This window comes from Phyllobates terribilis, unplaced genomic scaffold, assembly GCF_046119375.1.
Source record: "Phyllobates terribilis strain yellow unplaced genomic scaffold, ASM4611937v1 Scaffold_47__1_contigs__length_9908305, whole genome shotgun sequence".
NCBI classification, from domain to species: Eukaryota; Metazoa; Chordata; class Amphibia; order Anura; family Dendrobatidae; genus Phyllobates; species Phyllobates terribilis.
This window is the reverse complement of record NW_027362807.1, coordinates 6038093-6054036: the sequence shown is the minus strand read 5'-3', so window position 1 is coordinate 6054036 and position 15944 is coordinate 6038093. Positions and strand designations below refer to the sequence as shown.

The following is a 15944-nucleotide window of genomic DNA, read 5'->3' as shown; positions in this document are numbered from 1 at the left end:
ACCCCCAATCCTGGTATGCATGGCACCTTTCATCCCCATCTTGGTATGCATGGCCCCCTCATCCCCATCTTGGTATGCATGGCCCCCTCATCCCCAATCCTGGAATGCATGGACCCCTCATCCCCAATCCTGGTATGCATGGCACCCTTCATCCCCAATCCTGGTCTGCATCGTACCCCTCACCCCCAATCCTAGTATTCATGGCACCTCTCACCCCCAATCCTGGTATACATGGCACCCCTCACCCCCAATCCTGGTATGCATGGCACCCCTCATCCTTGTATGCATGGCCCCCTCAGCCTTATCCTGGTATGCATGGGCCCTTCACCCCCATCCTGGTATGCATGGCACTCCTCATCCCTATCCTGGTATGCATGGTACACCATCCCTCATCCATATCCTGGTATGTATGGTACCCCTCATCCTGGTATGCATGGTACCCCTCATTCCTATCCTGGTATGCATGGCACCCCTCACATCCAATCCTGGTATGCATGGCGCCCCTCATCCTCAATCCTGGTATGCATGGCACCCCTCATTCCAATCCTGTTATGCATGGCACCCCTTACCCCCGATCCTGGTATGTATGGCACCCCTTATCCTGGTGTGCATGTACCCCTCATCCTGGTGTGCAGGGCACCCCTCATCCCTCTTCTGGTATTCATGGCACCCCTCATCCCCAATCCTGGTATGCATGGAACCCTTCACTCCCAATCCTGGTATGCATGCCACCCCTTACCCCCAATCCTGGTATACATGGAACACCTCACCTCCAATCCTGGTATGCATGGCACCCCTCATACCCAATCCTGGTATGCATGTCATGCCTCATCCCTATCCTTGTATGCATGACACCCCTCACCCCCAATCCTGGTATGCATGGCACCCCTCACCCCCAATCCTGGTATGCATGGCACCCCTCATCCCCATTCCTGGTATGCATGGCCCTCATCCTTGTATGCATGGCCCCCTCAGCCTTATTCTGGTATGCATGGGTCCCTCACCCCCATCCTGGTATGCATGGCACTCCTCATCCCTATCCTGGTATGCATGGTACCCCACATCCCTATTCTGGTATGTATGGTACCCCTCATCCTGGTATACATGGCACCCCTCATCCCAATTCTGGTATGTATGGCCTCCTCATCCCAGAAACCTGGTATGCATGGCACCCAATCCATCATCCTGGTATGCATGGCACCCCGCATCCACAATCCTGGTATGTATGGCACCCCATCCCTTATCCTGGTATGCATGGTACCCCTCATCCCTATTCTGGTATGCATGGTACCCCTCATCCGGGTGTGCATGGCACCCCTTACCCCCAATCCTGGTATGCATGGCACCCCTCATCCTCGTATGCATGACCCCCTCACCCTCATCCTGGTATGCATGGCATGCCTCATCCCTATCCTGGTATGCATGGCACCCCTCACCCTCAATCCTGGTATGCATGGCACCCCTCATCCCTATCCTAGTATGCATGGCACCCCTCATCCCTATCCTGGTATTCATGGCACCCCTCATCCCCAATCCTGGTATGCATGGCACCCCTCATCCTTGTATGCATGGCCCCATCAGCCTTATCCTGGCATGCATGGGCCCCTCACCCCCATCCTGGTATGCATGGTACCCCGCATCCCTATTCTGGTATGCATGGTACCCCTCATCCTGGTGTGCAGGGCACCCCTTCTTTCATCCTGGTATTCATGGCACCCCTCATCCCTATTCTGGTATTCATGGCACCCCTTATCCCCAATCCTGGTATGCATGGAACCCTTCACTCCCAATCCTGGTATGCATGCCACCCCTTACCCCCAATCCTGGTATACATGGAACACCTCACCCCCAATCCTGGTATGCATGGCACCCCTCATACCCAATCCTGGTATGCATGTCATGCCTCATCCCTATCCTTGTATGCATGACACCCCTCACCTCCAATCCTGGTATGCATGGCACCCCTCACCCCCAATCCTGGTATGCATGGCACCCCTCATCCCCATTCCTGGTATGCATGGCCCTCATCCTTGTATGCATGGCCCCCTCAGCCTTATTCTGGTATGCATGGGTCCCTCACCCCCATCCTGGTATGCATGGCACTCCTCATCCCTATCCTGGTATGCATGGTACCCCACATCCCTATTCTGGTATGTATGGTACCCCTCATCCTGGTATACATGGCACCCCTCATCCCAATTCTGGTATGTATGGCCTCCTCATCCCAGAAACCTGGTATGCATGGCACCCAATCCATCATCCTGGTATGCATGGCACCCCGCATACACAATCCTGGTATGTATGGCACCCCATCCCTAATCCTGGTATGTATGGCACCCCATCCCTTATCCTGGTATGCATGGTACCCCTCATCCCTATTCTGGTATGCATGGTACCCCTCATCCCTATCCTGGTATGCATGGTACCCCTCATCCGGGTGTGCATGGCACCCCTTACCCCCAATCCTGGTATGCATGGCACCCCTCATCCTCGTATGCATGACCCCCTCACCCTCATCCTGGTATGCATGGCATGCCTCATCCCTATCCTGGTATGCATGGCCCCCCTCACCCTCAATCCTGGTATGCATGGCACCCCTCATCCCTATCCTGGTATTCATGGCACCCCTCATCCCCAATCCTGGTATGCATGGCACCCCTCATCCTTGTATGCATGGGCCCCTCACCCCCATCCTGGTATGCATGGCACTCCTCATCCCTATCCTGGTATGCATGGTACCCCGCATCCCTATTCTGTATGTATGGTACCCCTCATCCTGGTATACATGGCACCCCTCATCCCAATTCTGGTATGTATGGTCTCCTCATCCCAGAAACCTGGTATGCATTGCACCCAATCCCTCATCCTGGTATGCATGGCACCCCTCATCCCCCAATCCTGGTATGTATGGCTCCCTCATCCCTATCCTGGTATGCATGGCACCCATCCCTTATTCTGGTATGCATGGTACCCCTCATCCCTATTCTGGTATGCATGGTATCTCTCATCCCTATTCTGGTATGCATGGTACCCCTCATCCTGGTGTGCATGGCACCCCTTCCCTCATCCTGGTATGCATGGTAACCCTCATCCCTATTCTGGTATGCATGGCACCCCTCATCCCCAATCCTGGTATGCATGGCACCCCTTACCCCCAATCGTTGTATACATGGTACGCCTCACCCCCAATCCTGGTATGCATGGCACCCCTCATACCCAATCCTGGTATGCATGGCACCACTCATCTCTATCCTGGTATGCATGGCACCCCTCATGCCTATTCTGGTATGCATGGCACCCCTCACCCCCAATCCTGGTATGCATGGCACCTTTCATCCATATCCTGGTATTCATGGCACCCCTCATCCCCAATCCTGGTATGCATGGCACCCCTCATCCCCAATCCTGGTATGTATGGCTCCCTCATCCCTATCCTCACAACAAAGAGAAAGGTAGACAGAGAGCGCACCAATCTAAGTGTAGTATATGGCGGTAATATGAATATTTTCATTTGCACTCACCTTTGTTTGGTCTTTCAGTTCAGCTTACGGATTTCTAAGGATCACAAAGGGATTTTCTCCTTTCAGTTGGTTTGCTGCATACACCTGGTGGCTATTCGATAGCTCTGCTCGGGTTATCATAGGAAAGAGATTTTGACAATAATGTTCATCCAGGTCAAATGCGCTCCACCATAATCATCCCCTTCCTGGTATGCATGGACCCCTCATCCCCAATCCTGGTATGCATGGCACCCTTCATCCCCAATCCTAGTATGCATGGCACGCATCTCCCCCAATCCTGGTATGCATGGCATCCCTCACCCCCAATCCTGGTATTCATGGCACCCCTCAACCTGGTATGCATGGCCCTCTCACCCCCATCCTGGTATGCATGGCAAGCCTCATCTCTATCCTGGTATACATGGCACGCCTCATCTCCAATCCTGGTATGCATGGAACCCTCATTTCCATCCTGTTATGCATGCCCCCCTCATCCCCAATCCTGGTATGCATGGCACCCCTCATCCCCATCCTGGTATGCATGGCACCCTTCACCCCCAATCCTGGTATGCATGGCACCCCTCACCCCCAATCCTAGAATGCATGTCACCCTCACCCCCAATCCTGGTATGCATGGCACCCCTCACCCTCAATCCTGGTATGCATGGCACCCCTCACCCCCAATCCTGTTATGCTTGGCACCCCTCATCCATGTATGCATGGCCCCCTCAGCCTTATCCTGGTATGCATGGCACGTCTCATCCCTATCCTGGTATACATGGCACGCCTCATCTGCAATCCTGGTATGCATGGCAACCCTCACCCCCCGATCCTGGTATGCATGGAACCCCTCATCCCTATCCTGGTATGCATGGCACCCCTCACCCCCAATCCTGGTATGCATGGCACCTTTCATCCATATCCTGGTATTCATGGCCCCCTCATCCCCATCTTGGTATGCATGGCCCCCTCATCCCCAATCCTGGAATGCATGACACCCCTCATCCCCATCCTGGTATGCATGCCCCCCTCATCCCCAATCCTGGTATGCATGGCACCCTTCATCCCCAATCCTGGTATGCATGACACTCTTCAGCCCCAATCCTGGTCTGCATCGTACCCCTCACCCCCAATCCTAGTATTCATGGCACCTCTCACCCCCAATCCTGGTATGCATGGCACCTCTCACCCCCAATCCTGGTATGCATGGCACCTCTCACCCCCAATCCTGGTATACATGGCACCCCTCATCCTTGTATGCAAGGCCCCCTCAGCCTTATCCTGGTATGCATGGGCCCCTCACCCCCATCCTGGTATGCATGGCACTCCTCATCCCTATCCTGGTATGCATGGTACACCATCCCTCATCCATATCCTGGTATGTATGGTACCCCTCATCCTGGTATGCATGGTACCCCTCATTCCTATCCTGGTATGCATGGCACCCCTCACATCCAATCCTGGTATGCATGGCGCCCCTCATCCTCAATCCTGGTATGCATGGCACCCCTCATTCCAATCCTGTTATGCATGTCACCCCTCATCCCCAATCCTGGTATGCATGGCCCCCTTATCCCTATCCTGGTATGCATGGCACCCTTCACCCCCAATACTGGTATGCATGGCACCCTTCACCCCCAATTCTGGTATGCATGGTACCCCTCACCCTCAATCCTGGTATGCATGGCACCCCTCACCCCCAATCCTGTTATGCTTGGCACCCCTCATCCTTGTATGCATGGCCCCCTCAGCCTTATCCTGGTATGCATGGCACTCCTAATTCCTTTCCTGGTATGCATGGCACGTCTCATCCCTATCCTGGTATACATGGCACGCCTCATCTGCAATCCTGGTATGCATGGCAACCCTCAACCCCGATCCTGGTATGCATGGAACCCCTCATCCCTATCCTGGTATGCATGGCACCCCTCGCCCCCATTTCTGGTAAGCATGGCACCCCTCTCCCTCAATCCTGGTATTCATGGCACCCCTCGCCCTCAATCCTGGTATTCATGGCACCCCATCCCTTATCCTGGTATGCATGGCACCCCTCTCCCTCAATCCTGGTATTCATGGCACCCCTCGCCCTCAATCCTGGTATTCATGGCACCCCATCCCTTATCCTGGTATGCATGGCACCCCTCATCCTATTCTGGTATGCATGGTACCCCTCATACCTATTCTGGCATGCATGGCACCACTTCCCTTATCCTGGTATGCATGGTACCCCGCATTCCTATCCTGGTATGTATGGTACCCCTCATCCCTATTCTGGTATGCATGGCACCCTTCACCCCCCAATCCTGGTATGGATGGTCCCCTCACCTCCCAATCCTGGTATGTATGGTCTCCTCACCCCCCCAATCCTGGTATGTGTAGTACCCCTCATCCTGTATACATGACCCCTTGTATGCATGGTCTCCTCACCCCACAATCCTGGTATGCTTGGTACTCCTCATCCCCCAATCCTGGTATGTGTGGCCCCCTCACCTCCCAATCCTGGTATGTGTGGCCCCCTCACCTCCCAATCCTGGTATGCTTGGTACTCCTCATCCCCCAATCCTGGTATGCATGGTACCCCTCAACCCCAAATCCTGGTATGCATGGTACCCTTCAACCCCCAATCCTGGTATGTGTGGCCCTCTCATCCCCCAATCCTTGTATGTATGGCACCCTTCATCCCTTTCACGCTGCACACATACAAGAAAATAAACACTTATACCTTTCTTCCTTGTGCTCCAGTGCTGCTGTCTCCTGTTCTGCCGGAGGGAGGAGTGTGGCGCCGGAGTGCGTGCATGCGCATACCGCGCTGTCCGGCGCCATTTTGCTGAAGACACACTGAAAATGTGTCTTCAGTAAAATGGCGCCAGATAGCGCTATGTGCATGCGCCGATTCCTGCTCCGGTCTGCGGCGAAGAGAGGAGCAGCGGCAACGCTCCTCTAGGTGAGTTAAGTATGGCCGTATGCGTTCAATTCCTACGCATACCGTGATGTCCGGCGCCATACACATTCCTCTAACCTGTAACGGCTCCATGTGTGCTTCTGTCTGGAGCCAGACTGCGCAGGCGTGTCCTACTTGCGCAGTCTATTAAGGCTTCAGACAGAGATGCGCATCTCTGGTTATATTATAAATGTTGTGGTTGAAATTTCGGCCTATAAAGTGTTTGCACTCTATTCCCCATTTTAAACATCAATATATAGACATTGTTTTTTTTTTGCATTTTTAACATCATGGCTGTCTTTTTGTGTTAACATTTTTGGCATTTCTAATTTCAGATTCCTGGCTACTGGCAATTCATTTAGTTCACACCATTTCCAGTTCCTCCTTGGCACGTCGATGATATCCCAGATTGTACGCTCAACCTGTGATATTATTTGGGACAAGCTGAAGAGCCTGTTGATGCCTCAGCCAAGCACACATGACTGGGTGAGGATTGCCCAGGGTTCATGGAAGCAGCACAGTTTCCCAATTGTATCGGTGCACTAGATGGGAAGCACATTCGTGTCAAGAAGCCGCCAAACTCATGCTCATGATTCTTTAATAAATTACATTTTTTTCTCAGTAGAGCTGCTGGCTTTAGCTGACAGTAACTACTGTTCTGTAATTGCTGACATTGGTGCCTATGGGAGTGTGTCGGATGCTCGTATCCTTCGCTCCTCCAGATTTGCTAGGCGGCTTGCTGAAACGAATGTAAACCTTCCCCAGCCATGTGCACTTCCAGGAGCCTCTGGTCCACCTGCACCATTTATTATGGTTGTTGATGAGGGTTTTGCACTCTCAAGCCATATTTTGAGGCCATTTGCGCAGAGAGGTTTGGATACACAGAGGCGCATTTTTAACATGCAACTGACAAAATCCCGTTGTTTTGTTGAGTGTGCTTTTGGATTGTTAACCTCTAAGTGGCGTATATTTCAGAGTCCTATACAAATCCATCCAGCCAATGTTAAGGCAGCCATAAAGCCAAGCATCCTCTTGCATAATTTTGCAAGAACACATGAAGCATTCTTGGAAGATGTTGAGGATGTGACAGTGTTAGGCGTGCCAAGACCACAGGACATTCCGCGTGGTCCACAAGCTGGTACTTCTGGCCTTCGAGTCAGGAATATTTTTTGTGATTATTTTAGGTCACCAGATGGTAGTGTCCCATGGCAAATGGAGTGATTCAAAGCATGCCATCATTAGATAGAATTGTAGGGTTTGATTTTTTGAATTGACAATGAGGATCTGTCACGTGGGTTGCGACCTTATTTCTGTTTGCGGAAAATGTTACACACCCTTCGCAAAGGCTTCCTCTTTCCCTGACAAAATAACAAATACCTCATTTTTCAATTTTCCATAAGTTTACCGTTGTTTGATTCAAACTCATTTTGTTTAAAAAGAAGCCTCCTCTTTATTTTTAATTTTGCAAGATTTATGTGATTTCATCCTGTTTTACATATAAAAACAAAAACACATTCTGATGTTGTACTTTTATTGTTGTTTTTAGTCAATATCTTGCCATAAATTATTCCATGTCTGCTTACTGGACCACTGTTAGCACACAATTCTTCTTATTGCTGCATATGTCGTCAATGAGCACAGAAACTTTAAGTTCACACTCTGTATACAACATCACACACATTGTGTTGTGAGGTTAGTGTAATTATACTTGCTTAAATAAGGCCCGAGTGGCAACACATTCTGGGCCCATGAATGTAGCACATTTTCTCACATTAGGTGTAATGTCATGTAAGTTGTTGAGCATGTGAGTTATTTTGACACCCGTTGTACGTTAATGAAACCTTAGATTTGTTTTTGATATTTTTCAGGCTGACATTATATTATACATCCACACAACACTAACAAACACACTGTCACCAATGCTATTTTATGTTTGTTTGTTTTTGGCGTTTCTTTTATAATGTATGTATGAAAATAAAAACTAACCATCTGAACAAATGAACAAGTTCTTTTATTATGCAGCCAACACATGTGATTCTGTTATTGTTGCAAGAACATTAATAAATATATAATATATACAGCAGATTTAGGATCATTAGTTATAAATCCACATAATCACCCTGACTCGACAATGATTCCTCTGTGGGGTTTTGTGTGCTTCCCCATTCAGGGCTGGAGGAGTGTGTCAGTTTGGCCGGTAGATGTTTGGGGGTGGAGTGAGGGTGTTTGCCCGTGTGTGTATGGCTGCATGTGTCACAGATGTGTCTGTAGGATAATGTTCTTGTGTCAAAGAGGCTGAATACCTTGTTTGGTCTGTGGTTTGTGTGTGATGTGAGTAATTATGAGGGGCTGCGTATTGGTGAGCTGCCACACCAGGCTGTGTATAATTTTGTGTGGTTGTAATGTGGCTGACATGTTTGAGATGGATTAGCTTGTTGGGATCTTGGCAGAGGCTTGTGAAGTCCAAATTGTTGGGGCACAGGTGTCTGATGCCTTGCAGGCAGAGTGTAGGGCTGAGGCTCACAAAATGTTGGCCCACCAGTAGCCTCCACAGGCATGAGGGTAGTCATATGTGAATGTTGCTGGATGGATGGTGGTGTTGGACGAACAGAGGAAGGGCCAGGCATGTGCTGGTACTGATGGGTGTAAACGGTGTTCAAGAACATTTGAGTCTAAAAAGTTTGAGAGATACACTCCTCTTTATGCACCTGATGAAGGTTTTTTTTTAAGCAGAAACGCATGGTGATTTGTGCATTAAGATATCCGGTATATGTGATAATTTCTTCACGATATCTTGTTTTTAAATATATACATTTTTTTTTTTAAGAAAATAAAACCACCCCATTTTTTAAAGAAAAAGTAGGTCATAAGGTGGTTCTTTTCAAACTCACAAGGATTCCCATAATATCCACAGGAGCGCCAGCAGGGTCTAGAAATAAACACTTGAAATAGATCACTCTGTGTGTAATGACTCTATATAATATGAGTTTCACTTTTTGTATTGAAGAACTGAAATAAATTAACTTTTTGATGATATTCTAATTTTACACACGCAGCTCCACTCCGTACACCTCGTACAGGCGCGGCTCCGCACTGTACCCCTCAAACACATGCGGTTCCGCTCTGTACGCCTCCTACGCACGCGGCTGCGCTCTGTACGCCTCAAACACATGCGGTTCCGCTCTGTACGCCTCCTACGCACGCGGCTGCGCTCTGTACGCCTCCTACGCACGCGGCTGCGCTCTGTACGCCTCCTACGCACGCGGCTGCGCTCTGTACGCCTCCTACGCACGCGGCTCCGCTCCGTACACCTCCTACGCACGCGGCTCCGCTCCGTACACCTCGTACACACGCGGCTCCGCTCCGTACGCCTCGTACACACGCGGCTCCGCTCCGTACGCCTCGTACACACGCGGCTCCGCTCCGTACGCCGCGTACACAAGCGGCTCCGCTCCGTACGCCTCGTACACACGCGGCTCCGCTCCGTACGCCTCGTACACACGCGGCTCCGCTCCGTACACTTCGTACACACGCGGCTCCGCTCCGTACACCTCGTACACACGCGGCTCCGCTCCGTACACCTCGTACACACGCGGCTCTGCTCCGTACACCTCGTACACACGCGGCTCCGCTTCGTACACCTCGTACACACGCGGCTCCGCTCCGTACACCTCGTACACACGCGGCTCCGCTCCGTACACCTCGTACACACGCGGCTCCGCTCCGTACACCTCGTACACACGCGGCTTTGCTCCGTACGCCTCGTACACACGCGGCTCTGCTCCGTACGCCTCGTACACACGCGGCTCTGCTCCGTACGCCGCGTACACAAGCGGCTCCGCTCCGTACACCTCGTACACACGCGGCTCCGCTCCGTACACCTCGTACACACACGGCTCTGCTCCGTACACTTCGTACACACGCGGCTCTGCTCCGTACACCTCGTACACACGCGGCTCTGCTCCGTACACCTCGTACACACACGGCTCTGCTCCGTACACCTCGTACACACGCGGCTCTGCTACATCCACACTGTAAACCCCTCCTGACCCCACACATAAACTTCAGCTCATCCAGGTCCCTGATCATGTGACCCCTGACTCCTCCCCCTCCTGTGACCTCATCACAGGTCCTGTGCGCACAGAGCAGCCATATATGTGGTGGCGGCTCTGCAGGTGGAGGTATGTGCCGTCTCCATTACTCCCTATCAGGATTAGCCATTATTCACACTCGTGTGTCTATTTTGTGTCTGTTTTTCTTGCATGGTGAAATAAATCATCCCTCTGATTGACCGCTGGCTGCTTGCAGGGAGGCAGCTGACAATCAGTGTGATGGCGTCAGTCACTTCCCATCAAGAAAGCAGAGCCAAAGAGAAACCGCTGCTCCGTCTACGTGACTCATCAGGAGCCGCAGAGTCACTGGCAGGAGCAGTCCGTCACCGCTCTGCTCAGACACCGGCTCAGATATGGTCCGTGGACAGTCCGTTCTTTTTCTTGGACCTGTTCTCTTGAATGAACGAGTTTAGTCCACAAATCACCGGAGGGAAGAACAAGAGAATATCCCTAAATAATCGACTATGTCCGTGTTCACACCACGAGTGCAGCGCTCAGGCCGAACCTCCTCCGGTCCTCAGAGCAAAGGTCATTAATGGCCGCCATAAAAATCCACTTCTTCTTCCGGCATCATCCAGGATCAGATCCACAGATTACTGCTTTATACCAGAATCAGTAATTGTATTATTACATAGAATTATTGATGACGTTACATCTTCTCATCTTCTCATTCAGGTCTCTACAATATCAGATCCCCTCAGTGAAGAGCTTCTATAGAAGAGAATTTTCCTGTCAAAGATGGATATGGACAGAGACAAGATGGCGGAGAGGATATTACACCTCACCCTAGAGATCCTCTTCCGGCTTACTGGAGAGGTGAGAGATTCTGATGACGTCACATTACATCATTCTTATCTATGGGAATAACAGATGGACAGAACTGGAGAGGTGAGGACTCTGGAAATGTCTGTAATGAGATTTATGAATGTGTATCTCCATAACCAGAGATTAATCACGAGGCCTCCACCTCACCCCCTGATACATGATGACATCAATGACCAGAAGATCCTAGAACTCACCTACAAGATGATTGAGCTGCTGACTGGAGAGGTGACACTGCTGGGAATGCTGGGACATTATACAGTAACGCTATGAAGGGATCGGGGGGATGACGGTATCATTGTATGTGTCAGGTTCCTATAAGGTGTCAGGATGTCGCTGTCTATTTCTCCATGGAGGAGTGGGAGTATTTAGAAGGACACAAAGATCTGTACAAGGACGTCATGATGGAGATTCCCCAGCCCCTCACATCACCAGGTAATAGACAGGACTAAATACACACGGCCTATAATTATCTGTAAGTAAAGAATGAATTCAGTCCCTGTATGTGTTTCCTCCAGATCTATCCAGTAAGAGGACAACACCAGAGAGATGTCCCCGTCCTCTTCTTCCACAGGACTGTAAACAAGAAGGTCCCAATGTTCCTCAGGATCATCAGGTAGATGGAGAGAAGGTGTCATGAGATCTCCCCTATGATGTGTAGACGGCTGTGAGGGTCTTGTGCTCAGTCTTGTTTTATCCACCAGTATTATATGTTTTCTATTTGTGTAATGAGAACGGTGGAGATGGCAGGATTAGAGCTGATCATAGATGGGACTTCTCCATCTGTCTGTGACTTCTACAATATTTGTTTCAGGGTGAAGATCTGACCTATATTAATACTACAGAGACATATGTGAGGGGTGATGAGTGGTGTAAAGAGGAGATTCCCACATATGACCACCCAGGTGAGTAGTAACCACTAAATGCAGAGAAGTCTCAGATTTAAAAAAATTGTATTACATGTAAGAATCTGTGTCCTGTCCGGATTTGTAATCTTTATATTAATTGTTTATTAACCCCTTACTGACAATGTCAGTAATAGTACATCTCTGTGCCCTGGGCCTTATGGCTAACCCCCGATAATATGTGCCAGGAGCGATCCCACAGCGGTACATTAACCCCCAAAATGCTGCGATCTAAGTCGATTGCTGCATTCCGGGAGCAAGGGGAGGTAACCCCTCTTACCTTGTATCCAGGATCCCGTGCTGTGTCTGCTGGGTCCGGTAGTTGCCATGGTCATGACGACATCCGGGTCACCAGGCATCAGCAAGTTAGTTAGATCGTTCTCAGTGCACGTTCTAACTAACTTGTGCCAGTGCAGGACTGACAGCCTGCATAGCGCAGAGATGCTCCTGCATCTCTATGCTATGCAAGTGATCAGGCTTCAAGAAGTGAAAGTCCCATAGCGGGACAAATTGTAAAAGTAATTAAAAAAGTGCCAGAAAGTGGGTAAAAATTGTAAAAATATTAAAAAAAATTAAAAATAATGAAAATATAAAAATACTGTACCCATAAATAAATATTATTATAAAAAAAAAAAACATTAAAAGTACACACATTTGGTATCGCCACATCCAGAACGACCTGACCTATAAAACTGTCCCACTAGTTAACCCCTTTAGTGAACACGGTAAAAAAATAAAAAGCAAAGAAAAACTGCCAAACAAAAAATGAAATAAAACGCGATCATAAAGACGAATGTTTGTCCTGCAAAAAACAAGCCACGATACAGCTCCATCAGCCGAAAAATAAAAAAGTTATAACCCTCTGAATAAAGTGATACAAAACAATTTTTTTTTATATAAAATAGTTTTTATTGTATAAAAGCCCCAAACCATAAAAAAAAAAAAAAAAAAAAAGTGGTACCGCTGTAAACGTACTGACCCGAAGAATAAATTTTACCACACGCGGAATGGCTTAAAAAAAAAAAAAAAAAAAAAAAAAAAGCAATTCCTGAATTGTTGGTTTTTGTTTATTCTGCCTCCCAAAAATCAGAATAGAAAGCGATCAGAAAATGTCACATGCTCGAAAACGGAACCAAGAAAAGCGTCAACTTGTGCCGCAAAAAACAAGCCCTTACATGACTCTTCAGCCGAAATATGGAAAAATTATTTTTCTGCCTTTTAGGGTGTGACAGCTGCCAAATATAGAAATCCGATATGAATCTGGTATCGCTGTAATCGCACCGACCTGAAGAATAAAGTTGTCTAATCACTTATACCGCACGAGGAACGGTGAAAAAAATAAACTCTAGAGTTAGGGTTGTGCTAGAGTTAGGGTTGTGCTAGGGTTAGGTTTGTGTTAGGGTTAGGTTTGTGTTAGGGTTAGGGTTGTGCTAGGTTTAGGGTTGTGTTAGGGTTGGGGTTAGGGTTGTGTTGGGGTTATGATTTTTTTAAAAGTAAAGAAAAAAATGATGACTAGTGTTGAGCACAAGTGCTCGCTACTTGAGTTTGCATCAGGTGCTCGAGTATACACCGAGTATCGCGGGTGCTCTAGTAACATGCTCGAGTTTCTGCCCCATATGCTTCGCGGCCAAAAAAACCTTGCGGGGATTGCCTGCCATGCACGAGCGATCCCCACATGTTTTTTTTGGGTATCTTAACAACCGTGAAACATGCGGGGCGGAGACTCGCACATGTCACTCGAGCACCCGCGATACATGGTGCATACTCTAGTACCCGATGCAAACTCAAGTAGCGAGCACTTGCACTCAAGACTAATGACAACTTATTCAATATGATGACCTAATGTTATCAAATTCTGTGTCGTACCTCTGGGTTCAAAATGTTCACTATACCCCTTGATAAAATCCTTAAGGGTTCTAGTTTTCAAAATGGGGTCACTTGGGGGGTTTCCACTATATAGGCGCATCAGGGGCTCCCCAAACGCTACATGGCGTCCCCTCTTGATTCCAGACAATTTTGAGTTCAAAAAGTCACACAGTGATCCTCTCCTTCTGAACCCTGCCGTGCGCCCAGTGTATTTTCCCCATATATGGGGTATCTGCGTACTCAGAAGAAATTGCACAACAGGTTTTGGGGTCAATTTTCTCCTCTTACCCCTGTGAAAATAAAAAAATTGGGGCTAAAATATAATTTTTGTGGAAAAAGTTAATTTTTTTTTATTTTCACGGCTCTACGTTATAAACTTCTGTGAAGCACCTGGGGGTTTAGGGTGCTCACCACACATCTAGAGAAGTTCCTTGAGGGGGTCTAGTTTCCAAAATGGTGTCCGTTGTGGGCAGTTTCCACTGTTTCGACACTTCAGGGACTCTCCAAACGCGACATGTCATCTGCTAATTATTTAAGCAAATTTTACGTTCAAGAAGTCAAATGGCGCATCTTCCCTTCGTGCGCTCAAACAGTGGTTTTCCCCCACCTATGTGGTATCGGCGTGCTCAGGAAAAATTGCACAACAAATTTTGCGGTCAATTTTTTCCAGTCACCCTTGCGAAAATAAATAAATTTGGGTCTAAATTAACATTTTTGTGAAAAAAAGTTAAATGTTCATTGTTTTCTTCCACATTCCTAAAATTCCTGTGAAGCACCTGAAGGGTTAATAAACTTTTTGAATATGGTTTTGAGCACCTTGAGGGGTGCAGTTTTTAGAATGGTGTCACTTTTGGGTATTTTCTGTCATAAAGGCCCCTCAAAATCACTTTAAATGTGATGTGGGCCCTAAAAAAAAAGTAGTTTTGTAAATTTTGTTGGAAAAATGAGAAATTGCTGGTCAACTATTAACCCTTATAACTTCCTAACAAAAAAAAAATTGGGTTCCAAAATTGTGCTGATGTAAAGTTGACATGTGCCAACTTTTATTTATTAACTATTTTGTGTAACATATTTCTCTGATTTAAGGGCATGAAAATTCAAATTTAGAAAATTGCGAAATTATCAAAATTTTCTGACTTATTTTCAGATTTTTTTTCACAAATAAACGCAGGTCATATCGAATAAATGTTGCCACTATCATGAAGTACAATATGTCATGAAAAAACAATATTGGAATCAGTCTGATCCGTTGAAGAGTTCCAGAGTTATTACCTCATAAAGTGGCACTGGTCAGAACTGTAAAAATTTGCCCGTCATTAACGTGCAAACAGCCTTCGGGAGTAAAGGGGTTAAAGAATACTGCCACTTAAATGATTTTTATGTTACACCGACATGGATACTGTTCTTGTGGCAAGTGCTGCAGGTCAAAAATATCTGGAATGAGTTCGTAAACTTAAAGCGCACCTGTCAGCAGGATTGTGCTCAGTAAACTACATACACTGTCTGGTGGGTGACATTACACTGGTTAATACGATACCTTGTTTGATGAAATCCGTTTTGTGGTTCTTGTGTAATCTTTACTTTCAATTTGGAGATAATAATATGCTTCGGGGCGGCCTGTGGGGGGCGCTTATCTGGTGCGCTGCTTACATATTCATCTGTATGCTCTTATGACAGCTCACTGTGCCGTCACTGACCTGCCTCCTATTTTACCTAGGACCCGCACTACTAGATGCATTATGTAAAATAAAATATGAATTATATAAAATGAATTTTATCGATCACCCATGACAGCACC

At 48.0% G+C, this 15944-nt stretch overlaps 2 protein-coding genes and 1 pseudogene across 2 annotated transcripts in view; all 3 read left to right on the top strand.

Annotated features, from left to right (window-relative positions):
• Positions 1–15944, top strand: part of LOC141191556 (uncharacterized) — a 209418-nt gene that overhangs the window by 63010 nt on the left and 130464 nt on the right. The gene's annotated exons all lie outside the window — the stretch shown is intronic.
• LOC141191599 (uncharacterized) overlaps positions 1–15944 on the top strand; it is a 151646-nt gene that overhangs the window by 93022 nt on the left and 42680 nt on the right. The window lies entirely within an intron of this gene.
• Positions 1–15944, top strand: part of LOC141191580 (uncharacterized) — a 58463-nt pseudogene that overhangs the window by 30224 nt on the left and 12295 nt on the right.